The sequence below is a fragment of the Palaemon carinicauda genome, chromosome 2 (genome assembly GCF_036898095.1).
Source record: "Palaemon carinicauda isolate YSFRI2023 chromosome 2, ASM3689809v2, whole genome shotgun sequence".
Classification (NCBI taxonomy): domain Eukaryota; kingdom Metazoa; phylum Arthropoda; class Malacostraca; order Decapoda; family Palaemonidae; genus Palaemon; species Palaemon carinicauda.
The window spans coordinates 45,470,442-45,493,718 of NC_090726.1; the positions used below are offsets into that span (position 1 = coordinate 45,470,442).

The 23,277-nt window shown below is 37.1% G+C and overlaps 1 long non-coding RNA gene across 1 annotated transcript in view; it reads right to left on the minus strand.

Moving 5' to 3' along the window:
• The window catches only part of LOC137617248 (uncharacterized), a 100,107-nt gene that overhangs the window by 23,645 nt on the left and 53,185 nt on the right, over positions 1 to 23,277 (minus strand). Inside the window, exons 2-3 of the long non-coding RNA XR_011039594.1 lie at positions 9,993 to 10,280; positions 929 to 1,216 (exon numbers count right to left, since the gene is read on the minus strand). This is a non-coding gene — a long non-coding RNA (uncharacterized lncRNA). The remainder of the gene's footprint in view (positions 1 to 928; positions 1,217 to 9,992; positions 10,281 to 23,277) is intronic.

The following is a 23,277-nucleotide window of genomic DNA, read 5'->3' on the forward strand; positions in this document are numbered from 1 at the left end:
TCGACCGCTCCTCGGAGCTTCGGGAAGAGACCAGGGAATTAAGGAAGAAGACCGACGTTTCTCAGCTCTTGAGGAAGACCCCGAAGGCAAAGAATCCCTCTTGGACTTTGCGCCAATGCCCAAATCTCTCCTTCTGGGAGGCAGACCACTCCCTACGCTCCTCACAGCAGCGTCCCCTGCAGGTCGGACACGAAGAATGGGGTCTGTCTCGACGGAGGACATGAAGTACTGCAGGAGCAGCCTTCAGGCCCTAGACAAGTCCACACAATGACACAGAAGAAGGAACACACCAGAAAAGAAAAATAATCTGAAAAATCAAAGACCAAGGTCTTTTGAGGGACCAGAGAGCAAACATGTCTGTTCTCCTCAAAGCCAAAAGAAAAAATTGGCTCGGATTCACTAGTGTACGAGTGAGAAGGGTAGCTCGCAACCCTAACTACCCCTCCATTAACTAGCGGGTTTGGTAGTTGCCACCTCACTTAAAAGTCCTAATGGGTAATCTTCCAGCTTCGCAGAAAGATTATCCCTAACAAGTAGCGTAAGGTTTGTAATAGTGTCGGAACAAACTGACTTCCAACTGGGATCCCCCATAATTGTTTTTATAAGGGGAAATTAGGAACTAATAAACAGGTGGTTTGCCCCCAATATTCATGATCGAAAACTGATAAAACACAAGATAGAGTGGGAGAAATATATGGTTCGTGTATTTGACTAAAAATTAAAGTGTATAGTTACCACACATAGCATACCTATCCAAATTTTAAAATCAACCACTGTGCAGTACTATGGTACTATATCTATCACTATAAACAAACACAGGCAATTGTTACTGTACAGTATTAACTGTGTATCGTTGTTGTTTAGGTATTAAAAAAAGTAACAGCCAAAGGGTTGACGGTAGCTTTTTTTACACTAAAAATTGCCTCACCTGATGTGCTATGGGATAGGTTGTAATTTTCCAGTGAAGTATATATTCTCCTTATACCATTCATTATCAACTCATCAATGATCTTCGTTACAGTTGCTTCTTAGATCACTATTTTGGTTCATCCGATACTCCAGTTCTTTCCTGGGGGATTGTATAAATCCAAGGCAGCTATGTGACAAGATAGAGTTCCACGACCAGTAGTTCTTGCAAATAGCACCATTCTGCGTTAAGAAAATAGTGCTTCTGTACCTTAGGTGGTTGCTAATTCTAATATCCTCATACCTGGCGCTGAAATACGAGAATTATATAAGATTGATTATTGGGTAAACTTTCTTTTCAGAATTATAGTTTTACAAGACTATAAATAAATAACTAGACGTTTTAACCTGCAAGAGCTCCCGTAAATATGCATTTATAACACATTGAGCTTGAAACCCTGACAAATTTTTTAATGTGTATCCTTACGACATAAAAGGCAAGAACATATTTTACTTTCACTTAACACAGGGTAAACCCTATGCACTACCTGACCCACAAGATGTTTACCATATACTGTAACTACACTGTGGCCGCGGGGGCATATAAAAATTAGAATAGCGCCAACGTTATCCCTGCGTGTCGTACGAGGCGACTAAAAGGGACGGGACGAGGGGGCTGGGAACCCCCTCTCCTGAATAAAATTCCTACGAGACATCGACAAAGAGATGGGGGTTGGGGGAGAGTGACTGCTCCCCGCACTCTAGTTTTGGGGTGTTTGAATGTGCGTGGATGTAGTACGATAGAGTAAAAGATGCGAGATTGGAAGTATGTTTGGAAGTAGAAGGATGGATGTATTGGCCTTGTGTGAGACAAAGATGAAAGGAAAGGGTGAAGTGATGTTTGGTGAAATGTCTGGTAGAGTGTCTGGGATTGAAAGGGGAAGAGCGAGAGAGGGTGTGGCGTTATTGCTGAGTGAATGGATGACAGGTAAAGTAGTGGAATGGAAGGAGATATCATCTAGGTTAATGTGGGTAAGGGTTAGGTTGGGTAGGGAATGTTGGGCGTTTGTCAGTGCGTATGGGCCAGGTAGTGAGAAAAGTGAAGAAGAGCGGAATGAGTTCTGGAGTGAATTAACTAGGTGTGTAGAAGGACTGGGTAGAAGGAATTATGTAGTTGTTATGGGTGACTTAAATGCTAGAGTGGGTGCTGGAGAGGTAGAAGGTGTCATTGGGAAGTATGGCGTACCAGGTGAAAATGAGAGTGGTGAGAGACTGGTAGATATGTGTGTTGAACAAGAGATGGTAATAAGTGCTAGCTTCTTTAAAAAGAAAGATAAAAATAAGTATACATGGGTAAGAGTGGCAAATGGAAGAGTAGTAGAAAGGGCATTAATGGATTATGTGTTGATAACTAAAAGAATGTTTGGAAGATTGAAAGACGTGCACGTGTTTAGGGGTATGGCTAACGGTATGTCTGATCATTTTTTGGTGGAAGGAAAATTAGTTGTAGCAAAAGAGTGGGGGAATAGAGTAGGTGGATGTAAAAGGGAGGTAGTGAGGGTTGAAGAGCTAATAAAACCGGGGGTAAAAAGTAAATATCAGGAAAGGTTGAAAATGGCATATGACGAGGTGAGAGTAAGAGAAATACGTAATTTAGAGGAGGAGTGGAAGTTAGTAAAAGAAAATTTTGTTGGGATTGCAAGTGATGTATGTGGCAAGAAGGTTGTTGGAGGCAGCATGAGGAAGGGCAGTGAATGGTGGAATAAAGGAGTGAAGGTAAAAGTGGAGGAGAAAAAGAGGGCTTTTGAAGAATGGCTGCAGAGTAATAGTATAGAGAAGTATGAAAAATATAGAGAGAAAAAGGTGGAAGTAAAGCGCAAGGTACGTGAGGCAAAGAGGGCAGCTGACCTGAGGTGGGGTCAGGGATTGGGTCAGTCATATGAAGAGAATAAGAAGAAGTTTTGGAAAGAAGTGAAGAGAGTAAGGAAGGCTGGCGCAAGAATTGAAGAGACAGTGAAAGATGGAAATGGAAGGTTGTTAAAAGGAGAGGAGGCAAGGAAAAGGTGGGCGGAATATTTTGAAAGTTTGCTGAATGGTGAGGTTAATAGGGAGGCTGATATAATTGCTGTTCCAGGTGTTGAGGTGCCAGTGATGGGAGATGAGAATGAGAGAGAGATTACAATAGAGGAAGTGAGGAGAGCACTAGATGAAACGAGAGTAGGAAAAGCATCTGGTATGGATGGTGTGAAAGCTGAGATGTTGAAGGAAGGGGGTGTGACTGTACTTGAATGGTTGGTGAGATAGTTTAATATGTGTTTTGTGTTGTCAATGGTACCAGTGGATTGGGTTTGTGCATGTATTGTACCACTATATAAGGGTAAGGGAGATGTGCATGAGTGTTGTAATTCAAGAGGTATTAGTTTGTTGAGTGTAGTTGGAAAAGTGTATGGTAGAGTATTGATTAATAGGATTAAGGATAAAAATGAGAATGCAATCTTGGAAGTACAGGGTGGTTTTAGAAGAGGTAGGGGTTGTATGAATCAGATTTTTACAGTTAGGCAGATATGCGAGAAATATTTAGCAAAAGGTAAGGAGGTGTATGTTGCGTTTATGGATCTGGAGAAAGCATATGATAGAGTTGATAGGGAAGCAATGTGGAATGTGATGAGGTTATATGGAGTTGGTGGAAGGTTGTTGCAAGCAGTGAAAAGTTTCTACAAAGGTAGTAAAGCATGTGTTAGAATAGGGAATGAAGTGAGTGATTGGTTTCCGGTGAGAGTGGGGCTGAGACAGGGATGTGTGATGTCGCCGTGGTTGTTTAACTTGTATGTTGATGGAGTGGTGAGAGAGGTGAATGCTCGAGTGCTTGGACGAGGATTAAAACTGGTAGGCGAGAATGACCATGAATGGGAGGTAAATCAGTTGTTGTTTGCAGATGATACTGTACTGGTAGCAGACACAGAAGAGAAGCTTGACCGACTAGTGACAGAATTTGGAAGGGTGTGTGAGAGAAGGAAGTTGAGAGTTAATGTGGGTAAGAGTAAGGTTATGAGATGTACGAGAAGGGAAGGTGGTGCAAGGTTGAATGTCATGTTGAATGGAGAGTTACTTGAGGAGGTGGATCAGTTTAAGTACTTGGGGTCTGTTGTTGCAGCAAATGGTGGAGTGGAAGCAGATGTACGTCAGAGAGTGAATGAAGGTTGCAAAGTGTTGGGGGCAGTTAAGGGAGTAGTAAAAAATAGAGGGTTGGGCATGAATGTAAAGAGAGTTCTATATGAGAAAGTGATTGTACCAACTGTGATGTATGGATCGGAGTTGTGGGGAATGAAAGCGATGGAGAGACAGAAATTGAATGTGTTTGAGATGAAGTGTCTAAGGAGTATGGCTGGTGTATCTCGAGTAGATAGGGTTAGGAACGAAGTGGTGAGGGAGAGAACGGGTGTAAGAAATGAGTTAGCGGCTAGAGTGGATATGAATGTGTTGAGGTGGTTTGGCCATGTTGAGAGAATGGAGAATGGCTGTCTGCTAAAGAAGGTGATGAATGCAAGAGTTGATGGGAGAAGTACAAGAGGAAGGCCAAGGTTTGGGTGGATGGATGGTGTGAAAAAAGCTCTGGGTGATAGGAGGATAGATGTGAGAGAGGCAAGAGAGCGTGCTAGAAATAGGAATGAATGGCGAGCGATTGTGACGCAGTTCCAGTAGGCCCTGCTGCTTCCTCCGGTGCCTTAGATGACCGCGGAGGTAGCAGCAGTAGGGGATTCAGCATTATGAAGCTTCATCTGTGATGGATAATGTGGGAGGTTGGGCTGTGGCACCCTAGCAGTACCAGCTGAACTCGGTTGAGTCCCTGGTTAGTCTGAAGGAACGTAAAGAGTAGAGGTCCCCTTTTTGTTTTGTTTCATTGTTGGTGTCGGCTACCCCCCAAAATTGGGGGAAGTGCCTTGGTATATGGATGGATGGGGTAACTACACTGTACACTCATACGCAACAACTGAGCAGTGCTAAAACTGACTATTCCCCCCTCCCCCCCAACAAAATTTTTTTGATGAAACACTCACTCCTACAGTAAACAGCTTTGTGTGTTTCTATACATGATAATTGTTGATCCGCAGAGAAGGATTGGTTGATGTTTTATGATTCTACTCAATCAATCATCCCATGCTTCAGGAACAAAGTTTCTTCTCTTCAGAGCGGCAGGCATCGTACCCGAGGGCTCGGTGATAGATGAAGGCAAGAGCATATTCCTAAATTCCCTCTGCCAATCATCCACTAGTAGAAGGGGCAGTGCCCTTTGTCCCCTCCACCCATGAGAGTGCTCTGTACCAGAAGGAGCATTTAGTGCCACATTTTAGTCCCGCAGGGAATGATAACATGGAATGTTACATCTATGATAGTAAGAGCATTCATGGTGGTCATGAGCCTTCAGTTCAGGGTGGTCAAGTGAAGTCTCTTGCTTTCACTGAAACATGAAGATGAGTAGGAAGCACTCACATTGTATAGTCTTGGAGCGAGGGAAGATCTAGACTGACTGGCCTTGAAGCATAGGAAGAACTCAATATGTCGCCATAGAACGATGGGAAAGAAAAGGCGACAGGTACTCTGCTATTTGAACATAACGATAACCGAAGAGTAAGCATGAGGAGTCTGAGTGCGTGGCCTTTACGTGTAGATTCCTAGCATGTAGGGGGTTGTTCACCAGGAGACTAAAGGTCTGCTCATGTTCATTGACTAGAGTTCAAGCCCATAAGTGTGGAGAGCTGTCAAGACTGTCTGCTCATGTACTCTTGCTGCTCGTATGAGGGAGGAGCACATTCACGACGATTCTTCTGCTTGGCTGCCATCTTCTTTGATGGTGATCTTGTGTCTCAGGAGCTGTCTTTTATCCCAGAAGAGGATAAGAGTGCTTAGTCTCTTTATAAGACCAAATGCTGGTATCAGGCACAAAAACACCTGAAAAAAATATTGTGCGTTCCTGGGTACAATCTTGGTACGTCCTGCTTCGAACCATTCGCTGTTTGGTACAATCTTAGTACATAACGTTCTCAACTACGTGGGGCAATTGTTGGAGACACACTGCAACTTTGACTCCCAGAGAGAGGGAGAGAAACTGTAAAGGCACGTGTATGCAACCCTCATCGGTCTTTTCCTAGACACCCTAGATGATGTCTTCACCTCTTTCTATAGATGTAGCAGCAAAGACTTTCCCACAAGGATGTGGCAGAGGAGAAGAAAAAACTAAGTTTTTCTAATACAGGATCGTGAAGTCCAATGACAACACTTGTGCAGGAAGAGACTAAAGTAAGTGAACAGGAATGCTGTCCAACAGCACTACAGTACTTTACTAACAATGGTAAATATAAAGCACAGTGCTGTCCACGACACAAGACAAAAAATAAGGATCATGATCAGTCAGAAATAATTCTCTTGAACAATCTATACAGTAATTACTAAAAGATCCAGGAAATATCACTAAAAGCACTATAACACCAAATTGGAACAATATGGCAAATAGAGACCATCGTTTTAAATGGAGCAACGCAGCCATTGGTTTATTATTGCCATTAACTGCCAGATATATTTTTTAGGCCTTAGGTCTATTGGAAAAGGGGGAAAAAATTAAATTTTTTAGTTTAGGGGTAAACATGTTTTTAACGAAGTTGGAGATGCAACATGAACAGCAGGGAAGGTTCATAGAAATAAAAAGTTAATGATAAACCAAAAGCTTTAGTTACATGAAAAAATATTGCCTTCAATTACTTAAAAACCAAAATTTTGTATTCAATTTAATTTTAATACTTTGACAAGTTGCAACTAAAAATAGTCAATTTTTTGTAAATATTTTGAAATACTTGAAAAAATTTCTACGTCTAAACAATACAGAATTATGGGAAAATTTTCATACAAAAGGCAAATCATTATCTTTGCTTTGAGAAAGTACAAATATATAATACCTTAATTAAGTATACAAATTTTGATGTAATTTGTATTTTTCCTAACAATACAAACCTGAAGTTCTTCACTAAAAATAGATTCAGTGTGAGCTGGTGTTCATAGCAAAAAAAAAAAAAAACAACAACAACAACTTGGGTGAGAGGACAGCCTCGCGGGCAAACAGGGGTTGTAGCAGGAGACACCTTCAGCCCACACACTCACTTGCTCCACCACTTTTGATTGCTGGGGGAAGGTGATAGCATGATAAGTATGTGTAAAAGAACAGGTTTGTATAGTTAGGAAAAATACAAATTACTTCTAAATTCGTCATTCTTCCAACATAAATAAAAATCCACGTCCTAATCAAGGAGACTCGCCAAAAGCTGGGTGGAAGCGGGATTGATACACATCCAAGTAGAGAACGCATTGGATGTGAATTTTGACACCTCGTGAACCTGTTGGTATGATAATACCAGAGGTCAACAGCCTGAGCAGTAATGGTCGGTGAGTGGGAAACTGCTCTATGATTAAAGGTTTGAATATTATACGTTTAACATATACACACTGAAACCCTTGAACCTATGCCCCTCACTAGGAGAATGGGGACGTGAAGAAGTTTATACATGGGAATAATACATATAATCTGGCAACCCAAAAACAGATGGATCTTGCAGTTGTTGAAAGGCATCAGGGTTCTTGGCTGCTGTGCCCTATGGGAGTGGAAGATGAAAAAAAAGAAAAGAGCAGCTGTTCTTTTGCATTCACTGCAAACCGAGACCATAACATTTGCCTTTGACTGACTACTAATGGTCCTGCAAGGAAGCTAGACCACTTGCTAAGCGACCACCACAGAACCTATGGAAAACGTGTTAAGGGACCCATGTGTCATGTCTTGCAGATACAATAATGGGTGAAGGTTGTCTGGCGCTTTCACACGGCCACTTGCAATACCTGCGACACGTTTCTCTTTAACGTCAGGGACGTGTTAATGACATTTGATCATCATGAGCTCTGGGTCGCCTTCTTTGGTGGTGAATGTATGAATCTAGAGCATGGTCGATGATCTGTCCAATCCAAGAGAAGATTGTGTTCTATGTTCCTTTTGACCCTGCCTGTACTGACAAGAAGTTGCTTGACATACGGGCGAGCTCTGTTCATACACTTGAGGTATTTTAGTCCCTTAGTGCCCTCACAAAAAGTAACAATTGATTCATATCATCATTTACACCCTGTAGACTCGCTAAGCAGATGGACCCAAACAGAGTAACTTGGCCACATCCCCTTGTATGGATGATGTGGTAAGAAAGGCCATGAAGTTTGCTCACTCTCTATGCAGAGGCGAGAGAAAGAGTATGAAATCCGACTGGAGGGTCAAGTCCCACTATGAGGCTCAACTCAACGGTTCTTTTTTCAGAGAACAGAGGTCTCAAACCATGTTCCGAGATGGAGGTCTCACTTCCGGCTGAGTTGCCCATAACTCATTCCTTATGAGCATTAACAATTTGCCAAAGAGGAAATAGGAACTCCTTTCAGTCGAAAGATCTGAGATAGCCTTTCACCGCTGATACTAAGCATTAGTTTTCCTCGAAGTTACAATAAAAACTCTGCAATCAGTGGAATAGTGGCTCCGAGAAGAGTGAACCCCTTTCACGACACCAACCACAGAAGATGTCCCGCTTTGCCTGACTGACTGCGATAGAGGAATTTCCAGGGTATTTACAGTAAACGTCTTGTTCGCAAAAAGCTTCTTTGAGTGAACATGGCAAGTAGCTAGATGGAGAGTGGTGCACTGGTAACCGGTGTCTGGCAGGAGACTGTTTAGAGAGAGGAAGAGATGGCGAACAGCAAGCTGGAGGGTTATGCACTGGCGAGAAGCAAGTTTAAGAGTGGCGATCATGAGGACTAGCAGGAGCATTAGAAGACGAGGTGGGCCTTGTAGACAACAAGAGCGTCAATCACTGCACTAGCTAGAGAAAGGACTTCTACTCCGGAGGACACCAGAGAAGGAACCCTCTGGGCCCCGCGGTGCAGAAGTTCTACCAAGATGTCCTTGGAAGGAGGCCCGGCAACACAGTGACAGCCAAACCTACAACATCAGAAGGTGAAGACTCATTCGGGGGCGGAGGCGAAGTTGCTTCTCTAGGGAAAGCAGCAACGTCCCTGGATCTCCAAAGTTGCCCTAGTGTTAGCTGGTCTACGTTCCCACTCGACCGCTCCTTGGAGTTACGGGAAGAGACCAGGGAATTAAGGAAGAAGACCGACGTTTCTCAGCTCTTGAGGAAGACCCCGAAGGCAAAGAATCCCTCTTGGACTTTGCGCCAATGCCCAAATCTCTCCTTCTGGGAGGCAGACCACTCCCTACGCTCCTCACAGCGGCGTCCCCTGCAGGTCGGACACGAAGAATGGGGTCTGGGTCGACGGAGGACATGAAGTACTGCAGGAGCAGCCTTCAGGCCCTAGACAAGTCCGCACAATGACACAGAAGAAGGAACACACCAGAAAAGAAAAATAATCTGAAAAATCAAAGACCAAGGTCTTTTGAGGGACCAGACAGCAAACATGTCTGTTCTCCTCAAAGCCAAAAGAAAAAATTGGCTCGGATTTACTAGTGTACGAGTAAGAAGGGTAGCTCGCAAACCTCACTACACCTCCACTAACTAGCGGGTTTGGTAGTTGCCACCTCGCTTAAAAGTCCTAATGGGTAATCTTCCAGCTTCGCAGAAAGATTATCCCTAACAAGTAGCGTAAGGTTTGTAATAGTGTCGGAACAAACTGACTTCCAACTGGGATCCCCCATAATTGTTTTTATAAGGGGAAATTAGGAACTAATGAACAGGTGGTTTGCCCCAATATTCATGATCAAAAACTGATAAAACACAAGATAGAGTGGGAGAAATATATGGTTCGTGTATTTGACTAAAAATTAAAGTGTATAGTTACCACACATAGCATACCTATCCAAATTTTAAAATCAACCACTGTGCAGTACTATGGTACTATATCTATCACTATAAACAAACACAGGCAATTGTTACTGAACAGTATTAACTGTGTATTGTTGTTGTTTAGGTATTAAAAAAAAAAAAAAAAAAAAAAGACTTAAAGTAACAGCCAAAGGATCGACGGTAGCTTTTTTACACTAAAAATTGCCTCACCTGCTGTGCTATGAGATAGGTTGTAATTTTCCAGTGAAGTATATATTCTCCTTATACCATTCATTTTCAACTCATCAATGATCTTCATTACAGTTGCTCCTTAGATCACTATTTCGGTTCATCCGATGCTCCAGTTCTTTCCTGGGGGATTGTATAAATCCAAGGCAGCTATGTGACAAGATAGAGTTCCACGACCAGTAGTTCTTCCAAATAGCACCATTCTGCATTAAGAAAATAGTGCTTCTGTACCTTGGGCGGTCGTTAATTCTAATGTCCTCATACCTGGCGCTGAAATACGAGAATTATATAAGATTGATTATTGGGTAAACTTTCTTTTCAGAATTATAGTTTTACAAGACTATAAATAATTAACTACACGTTTTAACCCGCAAGAGCTCCCATAAATGTGCATTTATAACACATTGAGCTTGAAACCCTGACAACTTTTCTGACCAACGCTGGTGCTATGGAGGAATGAGTTAAGGGGGTGGGGAGGTGTAGGGGTGGGGAAGGATATTCGTAGTAGGAGGCAGCAGACGGGGGATGTTGATGAGGGAGAGTTCTAACTGGTGAGGGACTTATGGTCGTGGTTCTATCACGCCCCAGTTTACTATACCGACACTTATATAGTGAGCGAGCTGGGTTTATTCCTGGCATTCCATGCATCCTTTTTTCTCTGGTATATTTAGCAATAACTATGCCTTAGAAATGGTGCTAGAGGAGCATTTCACTGGGCGACACAGGTTCCTCGCCCAGAAATAGATTTTTCCTTTGTCAAAATCCCTTTAATGTGTGTCGTTACGACATAAAAAGCAAGAACATACTTTACTTTCACTTTAGGGGCTGTTTCTTGGTCCTTAACACAGGGTAAGCCCTATGCACTACCTGACCCACAAGATGTTTGCCATATACTGTAACTACACTATACACTCATACGCAACAACTGGGCAGTGCTAAAACTGACTACCTCCCCCCCCAACAATTTTTTTTTGATGAAACACTCACTTCTACAGTAAACAGCTTTGTGTGTTTCTATACATGATTATTGTTGATCCGCAGGGCGGGAACAAAACACAAAGGAAATTGAGTAATAATTTATGTACTCATATGGGTTATTGACCTAAATTTACAAGCCCCAGTATTCACTCAACTCAAAATAAATCTTTCTTTGTTTATACGAAATAATAAAACGGGCAAACAGCAATATTTCATCACAATAAAATTACTCAGGAGGCCGCAGCAGAAGCCAAGGAAAGTGGTACGTAGTCTTCAGTAAGGGAAGAACGGCAGCTAACAACAGAGACTGTATGGTAAGAACAGCAAAGAACTAATGTAATTATTAAAGGAGTACAATTGAATATTACAATCGGAATCCGCAAAGTAACATTGGATATGAACAAGCTGTATAGCCTGAAAATGCATCCCAGGGTGGCAATGTCAGTGATCAAGCACTATTATAGTTAGATTTAAATTTTCTAAAACCAACTGGAAAGTAAAATTTTTTTTTTCTGGAAAGGTTGGATCAGGTTAATACCTAAACTTGATGTCGGAGTAAGACTAACGAAATTTGAGCTCGTGATGTTGAGATTACTCAAGTACCATAAGTGAAAGAGATCATAGTGAGGGGTAGATGGCGATGGTTTGGGCGCGCTCTTTGCACTGCCCAAGAGAGATTAGTTCGCCAAACTTTAGTACTGTGCTCTACAAGGCACTAGAAGAGTTGGAAGACCCAGGCCTTCGTGGCTGAGGACTATGAAGCTTGAAGTAGGAGATGAATGGAGTAGTATTGATTTAAAAGCTCAAGAAAGAGACGACTGGCGAAATTTAACAGAGGCCTTAACATAAATAGGCGCAGATGATAATGATATTAAGAGTAATTAATCTGGCTTCCAACACATGGATTATTTGTGTAGAAAATTCCCATGCCATCCCAATATAATGTTGAGCATTATAAATACTACTATTTATGAAGCATTTAGCTTCTTAGGCACATAGCTGATTTTAATGTTTTGTATTTCATCAAATTAAATTAAGCATAAAAAATTTATTGATCAATATGGGATTACTGAAGTGATCATAAAAATCTATTCAAGACAGACTACAGAATTCTTATTTTGGGGGGTGGGGGGTATTGATGAAAAGCTTACATATACCTGAAAGAAATGTCACAAACGATTGAAATATATTAAATACAATTTTATTTCATGACAGACTTGCATGCTAAACCAAAAAAACTTGAAAATTAATAATTTTAATTTATGGTGGATGGGTTGGTGATGACTTGAAAAAATTAAGTTACTACTGTATTTTATAAGAAAAAAAATTACTTTATTTTATATGCATTGGATATCACGGCTAAAGCGGGTATTCTGAAAAAAAGAACCGGATTTATTTCTTTGGAAGGTAGAAGAGAACATTTCTGCTTCTGCCTTATCATGAACCTTTGCTATTAAAGCAGGAGACAGCTGCTATGGCAGTCTGACTGCCAACCGTCATTTCCAGATGTGGTAGAGCAGCTGTTTTATAAAATAGGAATCGGGTAGTAACTATCGATAAAATTGAAATTACATGTAATGACTTAATTGTGATGTACTGTATAGTCGTTGGTACTGTATCATTCTGTTGGTCTAAAGGAGTTTTGCAACTGCCACTCGGTCCTGCCTATTATTATTATTATTATTATTATTATTATTATTATTATTATTAAATGCTAAGCTACAACCCTAGTTGGAAAAGCAGAATGCTATAAGCCCCGGGGCCCCCAACAGGGAAAATAGCCCAGTAAGGAAAGGAAACAAGGAAAAATAAATTATTATTAAATGCTAAGCTACAACCTTAGTTGGAAAAGCAGAATTCTATAAGCCCAGAGACCCTAATAGGGAAAATAGCCCAGTGAGGAAATGAAACGGAAAAATAAATTATTATTATTAAATGTTAAGCTACAACCCCAGTTGGAAAAGCAGAAGGCTTTAAGCCCAGGGGCCCCAACAGGGAATATAGCCCAGTGAGGAAAGGAAACAAGGAAAAATAAATTATTATTAAATGCTAAGCTACAACCCTAGTTGGAAAATCAGAATGTTATAAGCCCAGAGGCCCCAACAGGGAAAATAGCCCAGTGAGGAAAGGAAACAAGGAAAAATAAATTATTTTAAGAATAGTAACATTAAAATAAATATTTCATATATAAACTATAAAATACTTCAGCAAAACAAGAGGAAGAGAAACTAGATAGTACTGTGTGCCTGAGTGTACCATCAAGCAAGAGAACTCTAACCCAAGACAGTGGAAGACCATGGTACAGAGGCTATGGCACTACTCAAAAATAGAGAACAATGGTTAGATTTTGGAGTGTTCTTCTCCCAGAAGAGCACTTTTCATGGAATGCAACTGGAATTGATTCACCAATAAAAAGAACTGTAACGTGAGGAAGACAATAAAGAATTGTTCGAAAGAAAAGTTAAACCTCGTGTAGCAACACAATTACGGCCCAGATATTCGACGGACGTAAGGCGAGGACCCAAAATAGTCGGTATTATTTTACTGTATTACATTTTCGAAGAGAGCGTAATTTTTTCTATAAGAAAAAGTAGTTTTTTTTCCTAGGTTACATTGCCCTGTTATACACTACAATAATACTAAATAGTCTTCACAATTTCACTAAAATAGTTAGACAACGCAGGTTCTGATAACTAGATAAATACTGTACTAAACCCCGCAGGCCTATATTCAATAGCTTTCTTCATAATTTTCACAACATGCAAGGAAATTAGTTAGCCTAATAACGAAACAATTGATTCTTCTTACCATAAAATTCCAAGACTCTAACACCGCGTATTCCTCGCATGTTCTCAAATTGGAAAAGTTCAACGGATAATTATCACACATCAAGAAATCTGTAGCAATTGAAGAAGACATATTCTGCCGACGTTTTTTTCTGAACAAGAGTTTCACCATGTTTACCATATGACAGCACTGATCGACGACTTGGTGTTTTACCCAAGGATAATAGTCTTTTCTGTTATCCTTGGTTACAGTTACACCCACTCGCAGGGATAAGCAAAGCAAGGCGATGGGGTATACATACATACATACTGTACATACACACACACACACATACACACACACACACACACACACACACATATATATATATATATATATATATATATATATATATATATATATATATATATATATATATGTGTGTGTGTGTGTGTGTGTGCGCGTGTGTGTGTGTGTGTTGTACTACCCTATGTGGTGTTGACAGGAATGACCACAATAGCTAAAGTACATACAAAAAGTTCTTTAATGATACATACCTCTTAAGACACCAAAATGCCTGGCTTGATGGCTTGACTGTTAAGTATATACTTAATTAATTACTTTAAGGGGGTACTATTTGGTCCTATACAGGAGGGTAGGAAATATGAGCGCATATCTTATTATTTATCTGCGAGTCCTATCTTCTATTAGTAAAGTTTGCTCCCGTGTTTTACTATAATAATATCGGGAAACATACTCTCTACAGGACGTTCAGAATAATTTTATCGTATCCATTTCATGGCATTCAGCATTTCACGCCGCATCTCTCTCTCTCTCTCTCTCTCTCTCTCTCTCTCTCTCTCTCTCTCTCTCTCTCATTCATTCATTCATTCATTCTCTTTCTCTCTCTCTCTCTCTCTCTCTCTCTCTCTCTCTCTCTCTCTCTCTCTCTCTCTCTCTCTCTCATATATATATACATATATATATATATATAAATATATATATAAATATATATATAATATATATATTTTTATATATTATATATATACATATATTTATATATATATAAATATAAATATATATATATATATATATATATATATATATATATATATATATATATATATATATATATATATATTTATATATATATTCATATATGCATATATATACATATATTTATATATATATATATATATATATATATATATATATATATATATATATATATACATATATATATACATATATATATATATATATTTATATATATATTCATATATGCATATATATACATATATTTATATATATATATATATATATATATATATATATATATATATATATATATATACATATATATATACATATATATATATATATTTATATATATATATTCATATATGCATATATATACATATATTTATATATATATATATATATATATATATATATATATATATATATATATATATACATATATATATATATATATATATATATATATATATATATATATATATATATATATATATATATAAGAATAGTCTGGTTAATTCAGTGTTTTTTAGGTGTATGAGAAAAGAGTAATGTATAAAAAATAGGCCAGACTATTCAATGTATGTGATGGCAAAGGAAAATGGGCTACATATATGTACACATCCCGCACATTGAGCTAAAAAAAAAAAAAAAAAAAACCCGGAGTTTAAAAAGAATATTGACAATCATATGACACGCAATACGCAAGACATCGACTCGAAACCTAATTTCGAAAATTGCTCTCTTTATGGAGTCCAAAAGAAAATATGACAGAGGAGGCGGAAATTGCAACGTTGTCATCTTGGCAAGAGTATGACATTACATGTATATTTCATGCAAAAGGGTCATGATAACTGGAGGTCAATGAACGTGAGAACCATTGATTTCATGCAATCTGTTCCCCGACTCAGCAGGAAAAAAATAATTGCCAGTAAAAATCACAATGACACAGCGTTGATAATGAGGTTCGTATATAAAGTATAAAAACTTCAGGTTGCAAGAATTCCTTGGATCAAGATATTATCTTGTGTAGCTAACTTGATTAGAATATAGAACAGCAGCACTATAATAATAAAAACAATAGGTAGACTAACAAATTTTAATGATGGAATAGTCAAGCTAAAAATGCTTTCCCATTAGCTGACTTTCTACAAGTTCCTTTAGTTATTTTAATGAGAATACTTCAGAAATCTCGAATAAGCTGACCACAAAAAGACTTTCCTTCACTACTTAGTCTACAGAACCATCTGTCCATATCATTCCTGAAGCTTTAACATAATTACAAAATCAATTAGAAGAATAATGACCAAATAACATTATTATTATTATTATTATTATTATTATTATTATTATTATTATTATTATTATTATTATTATTATTATTACGGAACTGTAGTGCAAGCACAAATTGAAACATCATCTTCATCCAATCACCTTTATTTCAACGTTTCGGACAATTTGTCCATCATCAGGTTCTGTAAAGTTAAAAACATACATTGATACAAATAATAAAAAAACATTGGTAAAATACATGAGAAAAATAAGATAATTTAAAATTATAAATAGTACTTAAAACACTTTTCTGCTGAAAGCAGAGTTATCTAGGTTTAGTTTTGGTTGAATTTTTTCTATGTAAAATGTTTCTAATAATCTCAGCTCGGTCTCAAATCAAGCTTTACATATAATGCTAAAATCAAGATGATTAAAATTGGTGTTACACACTCCGTGGCAATGATCTCTTATAGAGGAATGAGAAGGCTTACCCAGCGGTAGAAGGGTCCTTGAACTAATGCCTCTATGTTCAAAGGTTCTGGTAGACAACAGTTTTGTCGAACTACCTACATATTCCGAACTACACTTCGGACACACAAATTTATATACAACCATAGAACATAGTTCGCTAGATAACGACTCCTTGGACTTAAGCAAATTGCCTATCTTAAAATTATTGAAAAATACCATTCTAATATTTATATTTTTGAAGTAGGTTTTCGTTATGTGCTTGATTTTCCTTTCTATTAGAGTATTAATTTTGTTCGATATGTAAGGAAATCGAAAATATATAATGTCTTTTACTTCACAAATTTGGGTATCAACATTATTGATTTTGTTAAGAAAAATTTGTACTTTTTTGGCCAATATTTTCTTATGTTTTCACGAGACTGAATGGTTGGAAAATTGTCCTTTAAGTTTTAAGCCTGTGTTGTATAGAAGGTATGTGGATGACACATTTATTATTTTTAAGCAAAAAAATGACGCAATCAAGTTTTTTAATTATTTAAATTCTCAACACAGTAATATCAAGTTCACCATGGAAGAAGAAAACGAAGGTAAAATGCCCTTTTTGGACGTATTAGTAACTAAAACTTCTGACCTTAAAATGCACATGGAAGTTTATAGAAAGCCCACTTTTACTGGTCTTGGTTTAAATTTTTTAAGTGAGTGTAATTTAAGATACAAAATGAACAGTATTAATACTCTTATTAATAGAGCATATAAACTTTCATCAAATTATTTTAACTTTCATAAAGAAATTACATTTTTAAAGGAATTCTTCAACAACAATGGTTACCAGGATAATTTATTTTACAAAAAAGTACAAATTTTTCTTAACAAAATCAATAATGTTGATACCCAAATTTGTGAAGTAAAAGACATTATATATTTTCGATTTCCTTACATATCGAACAAAATTAATACTCTAATAGAAAGGAAAATCAAGCACATAACGAAAACCTACTTCAAAAATATAAATATTAGAATGGTATTTTTCAATAATTTTAAGATAGGCAATTTGCTCAAGTCCAAGGAGTCGTTATCTAGCGAACTATGTTCTATGGTTGTATATAAATTTGTGTGTCCGAAGTGTAGTTCGGAATATGTAGGTAGTTCGACAAAACTGTTGTCTACCAGAACCTTTGAACATAGAGGCATTAGTTCAAGGACCCTTCTACCGCTGGGTAAGCCTTCTCATTCCTCTATAAGAGATCATTGCCACGGAGTGTGTAACACCAATTTTAATCATCTTGATTTTAGCATTATATGTAAAGCTCGATTTGAGACCGAGCTGAGATTATTAGAAACATTTTACATAGAAAAAATTCAACCAAAACTAAACCTAGATAACTCTGCTTTCAGCAGAAAAGTGTTTTAAGTACTATTTATAATTTTAAATTATCTTATTTTTCTCATGTATTTTACCAATGTTTTTTTATTATTTGTATCAATGTATGTTTTTAACTTTACAGAACCTGATGATGGACAAATTGTCCGAAACGTTGAAATAAAGGTGATTGGATGAAGATGATGTTTCAATTTGTGCTTGCACTACAGTTCCTCATTAAACTGCGTTTCCCCTCGTCTGAGAATTACAGAACTACCATTATTATTATTATTATTATTATTATCATCATTAATTGCTAAGCTACAACCCTAGTTGGAAAAGCAGAATGCTATAAGCCCAGGGGCTCCAACAGGGAATAGCCCAGTAAGGAAAAGAAACAAGGAAAAAATAAATATTTTAAGGATAATATTAAAATAAATATCTCCTATGTAAACTATTAAAACTTTAACAAAACATGAGGAAGAGAAATTAGATAGAATAGTGTGCCCGAGTGTACCCTCAAGCAAGAGAACTCTAACTCAAGATAGTGGAAGACCATGGTACAGCGATGGGAATAAATTGGTAAATGATTTTCCCATCTTGAAATGGCAATAGATAACTTCACATCATATAAAAGATATGATAAATATCTTTTTATAGTTTATTTATGAAAGATCTATTCTAAAGTTGTTACTGTTCTTGAAATATGTTATTTTAAGCGTTCATTACTTCTCTTGTAGTTTATTTGTTTCCTTATTTCCTTTCCTCACTGAGGTATTTTTCCCTGCTGGAGCCATTGGGGTTAAAGTATCCTACTTTTCTACTGGGGTTGTAGCTTAACTAATAATAATAATAATAATAATGATAATAATAATAATGATAATGATGATAATAATAATAATAATAATAATAATCAATGAAAGATCTATTTTAAAGTTATCTTAATTGTTCATTCCTTCTTTTGTAGTTTGTTTATTTCATTTCCTCACTGGACTACTTTTCCCTGTTAGAGCCCTTAGGCTTATACCATCCTGCTTTTTTCACTAGAGTTATAGCTTAGCAAATAATAATAATAATAATAATAATAATAATAATAATAACAATAATAATAATAATAATGAATGAAAGACCTATTTTAAATGTTATTTCAATTGTTCATTATTGCTCTTGTAGTTTATTTCCTTTCCTCTCTGGGCTATTTTCCCCTGTTGGAGCCCTTGGGCTTATACCATTATGCTTTTCCAAATAGGATTGTAGCTTTGCTAATAATAATAATAATAATAATAATAATAATAATAATAATAATAATAATAATAATAATTGAAAGATCTATTTTGATGTTATTCTAATTGTTCATTACTTATCTTGTAGTTTATTTCTTTATTTCCTTTCCTCTCCGGGCTATTTTCCCCTGTTGGAGCCCTTGGGCTTATACCATCCTGCTTTTCCAAATAGGGTTGTAGCTTAGCTAATAATAATAATAATAATAATAATAATAATAATCAATGAAAGATCTATTTTAAATGTCATTTCAATTGTTCATTATTGTTCTTGTAGTTTATTCATTTCCTTTCCTCTCTGGGCTATTTTCCCCTGTTGGAGCCCTTGGGCTTATACCATCCTGCTTTTCCAAATAGGGGTGTAGCCTAACTTAGCTAATAATAATAATAATAATAATAATAATAATAATAGTTGAGAGATCTATTTTGATGTTAATTTAATTTTTCATTATTTCTCTTGTAGTTTATTTCTTTATTTCCTTTCCTCACTGGGCTATTTTCCCCTGTTGGAGCCCTTGGGCTTATACCATCCTACTTTTCTAACTAGGGTTGTAACTTAGGTAATAATAATAATAATAATCATCATCATCTCAGACGAAGGCTAATCTTCCACAAGAACTAAGCAAGCAGTGCTTGAAAGCAGCAAGACTTAAAAACAAAAGACACCCAGAGTCATAATGAGAATTGTTGACTGAAGGAGCCGACAATAGGAACCATGAACTCGCACTTTCTAGGTCAGTCCTCCGCCGAGGTTCGGACGACGACCCCAACTAAGACAATAGAACACGAAGGCGTCGTGGGTGGGTGGACTTATTGGATGGAGTCCTTCAGCAGCCCCTCCCTGAGCGCCTGAGACGCACAAGGCATTCAGGCAACGGTAGAGTTCCTTCCGCTCCAGGAAGGAACAGCTGTCAGATATCATGGAGGACGTTAATGTCTCTGAATGCGATGTCTTAAAAACTTCTGCGATTTAAGTTTTTTTTTTTTATTTTATGAAGATTGCAACTATCCGACTATAAAAAAGTCCATTTCTTTTAACGATGCATATTTGCACCGACTCGCGGCGGTGCCCTTTTAGCTCGGAAAAGTTTCCTGATCGCTGATTGGTTAGAATTATCTTGTCCAACTAATCAGCGATCCGGAAACTTTACCGAGCTAAAAGGGCACCGCTGCGAGTCGGTGCAAATCTTGTCCAACCAATCAGCGATCCGGAAACTTTTCCGAGCTAAAAGGGCACCGCTGCGAGTCGGTGCAAATATGCATCGCTAAAAGAAATGGACTATAGATCATCCCCATGGCATTAGGAATTAGTTTCAGCGCATATGCAAGTCTTCTGTTATATTACCATATGAATTCTTCATATGGACGCTTCAGAAGAATTCACTGTTTAGACTTATTATTATTATTATTATTATAATTATTATTATTATTATTATTAGGTAAGCTAAAATCCTATTTGGAAAAGCAGGATGGTATAAGCCCAAGGGCTCCAACAGGGGAAAATAGCCCAGTGAGGAAAGGAAATAAAGAAATAAACTACAAGAGAAGTAATAAACAATTGAAATAACATCAAAATAGATCTTTCAACTATTATTATTATTATTATTATTATTATTATTATTATTATTAGCAAAGCTACAACCCTATTTGAAAAAGCAGGATGGTATATACCCAAGGGCTCCAACAGGGGAAAATAGCCCAGTGAGGAAAGGAAATAAAGAAATAAACTACAAGAGAAGTAATAAACAATTGAAATAACATCAAAATAGATCTTTCAACTATTATTATTATTATTATTATCATTATTATTAGCTAAGCTACAACCCTATTTGGAAAAGCAGGATACTTTAAGCCCATAGGGCTCCAACAGGGAAAATAGCCCAGAGAGGAAAGGAAATAAATAAACTACAAGAGAAGGAATGAACAATAAAAATAACAATGATAAAATAGGTCTTTCAATTATTATCATTATTATTATCCTTATTATTATTATTATTATTAGATAAGCTATAACCCTAGTTGAAAAAAAAAACAGGATGCTATAAGCCAAAGAGCTCAAACAGAAAATAGCCCAGTGAGGAAAGGAAATAAAGAAATAAATAAACTACAAGATAAGTAATGAACAATTAAAATAGAATATTTGAAGAACATTAACAACATTAAAACAGATATTTCATACATAAACTTTAAAAAGAAACTTATGTCAACCTGTTCAACATAGAAAAATTCTCCGAAAGTTTGAACTTTTAAAGTTCCATCGATTCAACTGCCCGATTAGGAAGATCATTCCACAGCATGGTCACAGCTGGAATAAAACTATTGTGATAACACAAACCATTACTTAAGGTTAATGAATACAAAAAAAAAAAACTACCTCTGTTATAGAAATTTCAAATAATTTCTTTTTTTCTTTCTGCTGCCTCTTGAAATTAATCCACAATTTTCTTCAAATAAAATAGATTCATATTGACGTCAGCCTTATATCTTTTAAATTTTTATAGTTTTTATAGCTGTTTTAAATGCAATAGATTATATCTAAAAGTTTAACGATGATAATCTTATTAAAACTAATAAAAATAGATTAATAATGATGTTAGCTCAATATCTTCCCTAGTTAACTGCTCACATGATCATAAAGTCACCTTTCGTTTTTGGAAAAAGGAATGCACATAACAGCCTAGCTAACATGACGAACTGGAGAGAGAGAGAGAGAGAGAGAGAGAGAGAGAGAGAGAGAGAGAGAGATGAGAGAGAGAGAGAGAGAGAGAGAGAGAGAAACTCCAACCCACTAATGACATTACTTTAAACACAGGCTCGTCTGACAATATTGTTCTTTCCCGAGATTACAGTTGACGTGACCTACCTCTCTCTCTCTCTCTCTCTCTCTCTCTCTCTCTCTCTCTCTCTCTTCTCTCTCTCTCTCTCTCTCTCTCTCTCTCTGACTTTTTTATTCGCAGGCCTTTTGAAATTTTGCATGTCAACCCCCTACTCCTCTCTCTCTCTCTCTCTCTCTCTCTCTCTCTCTCTCTCTCTCTCTCTCTCTCTCTCTCTCTCTGACTTTTTTATTGACACCCTTTGAAATTTTGCATGCCAGCCCTCTCTCTCTCTCTCTCTCTCTCTCTCTCTCTCTCTCCTCTCCTCTCTCCTCTGACTTTTTTATTGGCAGGCCTTTTGAAATTTTGCATGCTAACCTCTCTCTCTCTCTATCTCTCTCTCTCTCTCTCTCTCTCCTCTCTCTCTCTCTCTCTCTCTCTCTCTCTCTCTCTCCAGCCATACTACAAATAAACCTTACATTTCGAACGCTTCTCCACAATCTCAAATAGCAAATTAGGATATTAAATCATCACCCAATACGGATATTGTATTGCTAAAGTATGGCATGTACTGTTAGAGGGTACAAGTCATGTTTGGTGAAGCTTGTGATTTTAGACAACCACATTATTATTAGCTAATATTGCTATCCAAAAGAATAAAAATAATTCCGTTATGAAAGTTAGATCCTTTTGTTTTAAGCTCCATATCCCCACTACAAAAATGACTTGTAAACTTATATTTATTCTATGGGTGTATAGAAGTAGGTGCTGAGTAAAGATTATCTATAGTCAATTCTTTTTAGCGAGGCAGATATGCACCGACTCGCGGGAGTGCCCTATTAGTTCGGAGAAGTTTCCTGATCGCTCATTGGTTGGAAAAGATAATTCTAACTAATCAGATAGCAGGAAATTTTTCCGAGCTAAAGGGGGCCACTGCTGCGAGTATAGTTATGAATGCAATGCTTTATACTGTCATTTGCCAACATACCATCCGAAGCCAGTTTCTATTGTCACTGGTTCACTAATAAATGCAAAATGAACGTACTTAGATCGGAACTTACTGTTTTAATATTCTTTTACAGACCAGCCGTTTCTTACGGTATGGGTAAAATGATAATAAATTATTTTGATTTTTTCAATCATTTCACTCAATCAAAGTTGATTACTGTAAATGCAACATAAGAGAAGGGGAAATAATGAAGTAAGAAAACATGGAAGAAGAATTAAGAAGAAAAAACTGTGTAACCAAGACTTTCTCTGCTCATTGTATTTTAGAAAATATTCTTTTT